Source organism: Adiantum capillus-veneris, chromosome 15, assembly GCF_014529385.1.
Source record: "Adiantum capillus-veneris isolate H3 chromosome 15, ASM1452938v2, whole genome shotgun sequence".
Lineage (NCBI taxonomy): Eukaryota > Viridiplantae > Streptophyta > Polypodiopsida > Polypodiales > Pteridaceae > Adiantum > Adiantum capillus-veneris.
This window is the reverse complement of record NC_140945.1, coordinates 38,622,355-38,629,591: the sequence shown is the minus strand read 5'-3', so window position 1 is coordinate 38,629,591 and position 7,237 is coordinate 38,622,355. Positions and strand designations below refer to the sequence as shown.

The 7,237-nt window shown below is 44.5% G+C and overlaps 1 pseudogene; it reads left to right on the top strand.

Annotated features, from left to right (window-relative positions):
* The first annotated feature begins 5,258 nt into the window (after positions 1 to 5,258).
* LOC147440547 (uncharacterized) lies at positions 5,259 to 7,015 on the top strand (annotated as a pseudogene).
* The last annotated feature ends 222 nt before the right edge of the window (positions 7,016 to 7,237 follow it).

Below are 7,237 nucleotides of genomic sequence, written 5' to 3'. Positions count from 1 at the left end.
CACACCAAAACTTCGTCTTGCCGGCTCCAAACCTTGAGAAAAAATCACATGTTCCCTCCTACTCGGCAATTGATCCCAACTTCAATCTCCCATATCTCGTCGCCCGAGATCCCGATTGGCAAGCCCTCAAATCCGGTCAACTCCACACACTATACACTACCTTCTGGAGCATTGGTGAGCTTAAAAAGACTCCAGATGGCCCGTCTTCCGAGATGGTCAAAGCACCATACAATTCGCCCGTGACAAATCTTCTATTGGCCATAACTTGACCAGTCGGACTCCGATTGATGATCCGGAAAGACCAACACGGGCTGTAATTCAAGCTCTTCAAGTCTATCCATTGGCATAAGCTCTAGCCATTCATATGTACTTGCCCAAAACCCAAAATCTGCTACCATATGTACAAAGCTTCATTCACCGCCCGCCCCTTTTCATGCGGGTTGCCCAACCCCTTGCTTTACAACATGGCTTGCACCTGGATCAAACACATGGCATTGATATCCTCCATCCACCTACAACAGCTTCCCATAGTGTCATAATGCCGATAGCATACCTCCATCGCTCCAAGCACCCATTGACAAAATGCCCACTTCCAACCAAGCATCACCAAGCACACTATCACTTTCGTCAAACATATCTGACCCTCCCTCCCAACCATGTAAAGTGGAGTCCTCCCCAAGAGAACCCTAGACCTGACGGATCATCCATAGCCACACTCACCAACATACCTTTCAACCATGACACACATGTCTCCTTTGAAAGCTTGGACAAATCCACAACCTCGAATTCCCTTCCGTTCGCCATAGAACACACCTGCTTCACTGGAGACTCTTCCACCTTTGGCTCCATTCTTGTCTCCGCACCTGTGACATCCTCATCCGAGAATCATCAAGCCCCTCCTCAGCAACTGGCCCATCAAGGTCAACCAACACCTCTACCTTGTCGATTCCACCCACCTGCTCTTTAAGTACATGTTCTACCACTTCATCTTCAGCCAAAGAAGAGAGAAAATCAATCCATACCACACTGTCCATGCGTTCTTCTTCCATAGACGAGACCGCTCTATCCTTCTGGATGGAGCTTTGTACATGCTGCACCACTGTAGCACATTTCACTGCAACTTCCAAGAGTATAGTCATCAGCATAGCACCACAATTTCATTCTCCTCACACGTGGGCACGTAGATACACACACACCTACCTATATAAGACTTCATGTGTGTGTGTGTGTGTGTGTGTGTGTGTGAGAGAGAGAGAGAGAGAGAGAGAGAGAGAGAGAGAGAGAGAGAGAGAGATCCAATAACCATGCTTCTCTTGGCCGCAGCAATGCGCGGGTCACATACTAGTTCTAATAAATTCTATCACATACACACACATATATTAATTAGTTCTTTTTGTTTCACCTTTCATTTCACAACTTCACATGGCTTTACATTTTTTGCATTCTATAGGTTGATTCCGGTCAGTGTTAATGTTTGAGAAAGTCTCTTTTATTAAGCGGCTACTGGTCGAGTTTCCTCCTCACAAAGAAGAAAACAAGAAATACTAGCATAAATTTTGAGATTTGCAAAAATTTTGGACGACTTTCTCACATATTTCATGGGTTTTTCTTTCGTTTACCATGGTTTGCAGCTAGCTAGTTTAGATTTTCAATCGGCTCAAAACTAAGTTGAGGCAATCCTTTCCCAAACACTGAGACAAGTTTAATTCAACCTAACAATTTTATCACTCTCTTATTGTTTTTGAAAGCCGTCTTGACCCTTTCACCCTTTCACTTGTTTTTCTTAGCTTTTGAGCTTACCTTTTTGCTTATTCCAGACTCCAGCCATCCCTTTTCATTTATAATCGAGGGGGTCTTTATCACATGTTTCCCATACTGTTAGTGCTTCCGAGTGATCGGATTTGCCAAACACCCATTATGTCAAGCCACATCAAAACTCCATCTTGCCGGCTCCAAACCTTGAGAACTTTGCCGCGTTTTGACCACTTAACACCTTTGAACAACGTTCTCGAACTTGGAAAAAATCACATGTGCCCTCATGTTCGGCAATGGATCCCAACATCAATCCCCCATATCTCATTGCTCGAGATCCTGATTGGCAAGGCTTCAAATCCGGTCAACTCCACACATTGCACATTACCTCCTAGAGCTTTGGCGAGCTCAAAAAGACTCCACATGCCCATCTTCCAAGATGGTGAAAGTACCACACAACTGGCCTCTGGTAAATCTTCAATTGGCCACAACTTCCCTTTCGGACTCCGATTTATGATCTGAAAAGACCGGCACGTGTCGTAATTGAATCTCTTCAAATCTATCCATCCGCATCAGCTCTAGCCATCCATATGTACTTGCCCAATCTTGCACGACGATCTGCAAGGCATCCCAACTTCAAACCGCAATAAACTTTCTCCCTGTAGCTCCATTTGAGGAGCTGTCTGGAAAGGTTCATAGAGTATCTCGAACACCGCATTCCACTACATAACTTTAGTACTTCGGACACTATGACCAGCCACCTGTCTAGGCACCATGGGATAGTCCCTCGGCTCAAAAAACCACATTATGCATATTTTCCATACCTCCTTGCCTGCCCACGCCCTTCACATCTGCTTTAGCACCCTTGCATGCACCCGTAGACAACCATGGCACTGCCTTGCTTACTTTACAACACCGACTAAGTTTGGCTACACCAACGTCATGCTTGGCACTACCTTGGTCGGCATGTATCCGAAATATGGAGCACTTCATAAAGCACAAAAAGTGCTTGAGGAGCTTCCCATCTGGGATGTCGTCTCTTGGAATGCACTGATTGTGGGATATGCCCAACTTGGCCAAGAAGCTCAGGGTTGTTTTTAGTGGATGCGAAGCGAGGGTGTCTCTCCATATGCTTGGCCAAGAAGCTTTGGGCTATTTTCGCGACTTAGGCTAAGAGAGGGTGTCTCTCCATACGCTTGGCCAAGAAGCTCTATGTTGTTTTCGACAAATGCAAAGCGAGGTTATCTCTTCAATGCAATCACATTACGCTTGCATCTTGAAGTTTTGGCTGTCTTCAACAAATGCAAATTGAGGGTGTCTCTCCATATGCAATCACATATGCAAGCTCTGGGTCGTCTTCGACGGATGCAAAGTGACGAAGTCTCTCCAGATGCAATCACATATGCTTGCATCTTGAAGCTATGGGTTGTTTTCTCTCCAGATGCAATCACTTAAGCTTGCATTCTGAACTCCGAGGGTCTGGGTTAGGAAGCTCTAGGCTATTTTTGGCACAAGCTATGGGCTATCTTGGACAAATGCAAAGCGAGGGTGTCTCTCCATATGTTGAGCCAAGAAACTCTAGGCTATTTTTGACGGATGCAAAGAGAGGGCATCCCTTCAAATGCAATCGCATACACTGGCACCTTGAATGCATGTGGCACTACACAAGGTGCTGATATGGGCAAAAGAATTCACGATGATATTGCTAGTCAAGGGTTGCTGGAAGAAAATGTCATGGTTGGCATATATGCCAAATGTGACACACTTCGTAAAGCACAAAAAGTGCTTGAGGAGCTTCCTATCCGGGATGGCGTCTCTTGGAATGCCCTCATTGTGGGATATACCCAACTTGGCCAAGAAGCCCAAGGCTGTTTTCGGTGGATGTGAAGCGAGGGTGTCTCTCCAAATGCAATCACATACGCTTGCATCTTGAAGGCAAGGGTCAGGGTCAAGGTCAAGAAGCTCTTGGTTATTTTTAGCAGCTGCAAAGAGAGGACATCTCTCCAAATGGAATCACCTACACTTGCACCTTGAAGGCATGTGGCATTACACAAGATGTTGATGTGGACAAAAAAGTTCATGATGATATTGTTAGTCAGATCGTGCTCGGCACTGCCTTGGTCGACATGTATGCCAAATGTGGTGTACTTCATAAAAGCACAAAAAGTGTTTGATCGAAACTTCCTTTCCGGGAGTTTGTCTTTTGGAATGCACTAAAATGGGCCACAAATCATATATATATATATATATATAGAGAGAGAGAGAGAGGCAAAGGATACATGTATTGCAAAATGGGATAAATATATAGAGAGCTTATGTAGATAGTGTTGGCATGCATTAGCACCCTTGAAGGTCTTACCATTGTACCATTGGTAAGAGCAAATGAGACCCTTCATAGACCGATCGGATGAGCTAGTATATTAATATGTGGTGATTGCATTTGATTTTTTACTTCGACAGCCAGCTTACACGTATTTGTAAGCCTTGCCATCATTAAGCATGGCGAAAGTTTGCTTTGAAATTGGATGCCAAAAAGCGATTCTCGTTTTCAAATTGTTGAAAATTTATGGATTTTGTTATATGTAGACCCCCTTAAATCATGGATAAAACCTCATCCATGATGTTAAGCCTCACGTTGCATATTGACCTTGCTTGTTATTGTATTAGGTTTTGTTATTGTATTAGCATCGTGGACTCTATATCTAGGCTATCAGTGTCAGCTTGGCCTGAAGTGTGGTGTGGACGAGTGTGTGAGTGCCATCTATACTGTTTATAAACCAGGGAGGGATCCCCCCCCCCCCCCCCCCCCCCCCAAAAAGAGCAAAAAACACCATGTGTCAAATGCTCCCGAGTCCGGCTCCTTCATGCAATGCTCTCTACGTGAGAAGGGGGGGGGGGGGGGGGGGGGGGGGGGGTTTGAAAACCACCAAACAATACCGCTAGTGTGTAGTAACAATTTTGCACGCATTTCCTTTAGACGAATCACAAGGAGATGCTATTTGAAAAATTAAAAGGGAAAGGAAATTGTGGGGAAAAGTGAAAGGAAGAATCTTGAAGGTGAAAAGCGACCGGAGAGGGTATGGTTTTTTTTTGGGCAAATTACCAAAATACCCTTCCAATTTGTCGAAATTCCCCATTCGCTCCTCGTATTCTCTTAGCATACGGTTTTGTCCGAAACTGTTGAAAAAAACAGCGAGCAGCATCGAAACTGTCGCCTCGCCAGCTTTGAGTCTCAGCAACGCAGGCAGCCAGCTCTGAGTCGCAGCAACACAGGCCATTGTCTGCTTACACGGCTGGCCTTGAGGTCAACAGGTCACAAAAACGAGGGAGTCTTCAGTGCATCTCTCTCCACAGACTAGTTGGGAGCCTTTTGTGCGATGTATGTGAACAGCTATGTGCAAGGCAAATGTCCATCCGCATAGTGCAAGATACAGATTGATGCAAGAGCTCGTTATTATTTGTATGTAAAGAAGTGTGGTATTGCGGGTACACACAAGAGGGCAACCATGGCTGAGAGTAATGCAAATACATCGGAGAATAATGCTACCATGTTTGCAACTCTTTCTCTTGGTGCTCAATTTGAATCTCTTGATGTGCTTCGTTCAAAGGTTCAAGAACAAGCAATCAAGTCTCATGTGGAGCTTAGGCATGCTAAGCGTGATCGATCCAGATATACCGTTGTATGCAAGGCAGAGGGATGCATGTGGCGCTTGCATGCGTCTTTGGTCTCTGGTGGACCTGGGTGTATGGTCAAGGCATTTCATGATGAGCACACTTGTGGTGGTGCTTCACAACTTGGAAACAAGGAAGCCACTGTTGAATGGGTTGCAACAAGGTATGTAGAGAAACTTCGAGACCATCCAATGTATAGGCCAAAGGAGCTCATGGCCGATTTGCGTCCAGAAGTTGGAGTGTCAATTTCGTACAAGATTTCTTGGAAGGCGAAGCAACTTGCTTTGGGTATTATTCATGGTGATCATGCAAAATCTTATGGAAAGCTTCAGTCTTATTGCGACAATCTTGTGGCTAGCAATCCGGGCACTGTGGCCCATTTGCAGAAAACCACTGAAGGTCGTTTTCTTCGAATGTTTCTTGCGTTCGGAGCATGCATCACTGGTTTCACGCATTGTCGTGACTTTATTGGGTTGGATGGCACATTCCTGACAAGCAAATATCTTGGTGCTTTGTTGACAACCACAGGGATTGATGCTATGGGGGGCTTGTTTCCGATAGCATTTGGTGTTGTAGATGCAGAAATGAAGACAATTGGGTATGGTTTTTGTAAAATGTACATGATTGTATGGCGAGCGTCAATGCAATTACTTTTGTATCAGACAAGCAAAAAGGTCTTCTCCCAGCAGTGGAGCTTGTCTTTCCAGGATGTGAGCATGCATATTGTATGCGCCATTTGGATGCTAATCTCAAGAAGAAATGCAACAATGGAGAATTTATTCGGTTGTTTTGGGTAGCAGCTTATGCTAACACTATGAGCGACTATGACACGGCTATCCAAGGGATGAGAGTTATAAGTCCTGCCACGACGGACTACTTATTGACTACTTCACCCCCTTCTCATTGGGCGACGACACACTTTAAAGGAAAGCGTTATGGGCATCTTACATCCAACATTGCTGAGTCATTGAATGCATGGTTGCTTGAGGCTAGAGATAAGCCTATCATATCTATGCTTGATATCATTCGTCGCCAATTAACAGCTTGGTTCTATGCACGTGGAATGGAGGGAAAGAAGGCATGTGAGTCTTTAGGAGATAGAGCACAGTTTGCATTGGTTGCAAACGTAGAGAAGAATTTGCGTGAGGTTGGAAATAGTGCTCGGCAATATCGAATCTTGCCCTCTAGTGATATGGTTTTTGAGATCTTGACAAGTACAAAAACATGTGTAGTTGATGTATGTACAAGGTCATGCTCATGTAATAAGTGGCAAACATTTGAAATTCCATGTGCTCATGCTATTGCAGCTATTTTGTTCAAGAGAGAGTGTGTTCAATCGTATGTACATAAGGCATATGCTTTGCAGGCCTATTGTAACACTTATAGTGGTGTCATAAGTCCAATTGTGGATGCAAGTGAAGATGCTAGTGATCAATTGAAACCACCTGCCACACGTAGGCCACCTGGGCGTCCTAGAAAACTTCGTATTAGAATTGAGGATCGCTTCAAGGAAAAGCGTATTTTCACATGCTCACGTTGTGGTGGTCTTGGCCACAATGAGCGTTCTTGCAAAGCTCCAATTGCCGATTGAATATGTAGCTGAGATGTGGCTTCATTTTGTGTGGGAAAGTCACAATGCGTGGGAGGAACTTTCTTTTCGATTGTAGTGGGGATTTGGCTTCATTTTGTATTACAAAGCCATACCACATTTTCCTTGCGATTTGCTCTATATGTAGCGAAGATTTGACTTGTCTTCATTTTGTGTCGAAAGCTTGAATGCATTACTCTCAGCATGTGAGAGATTTTCTTTCCG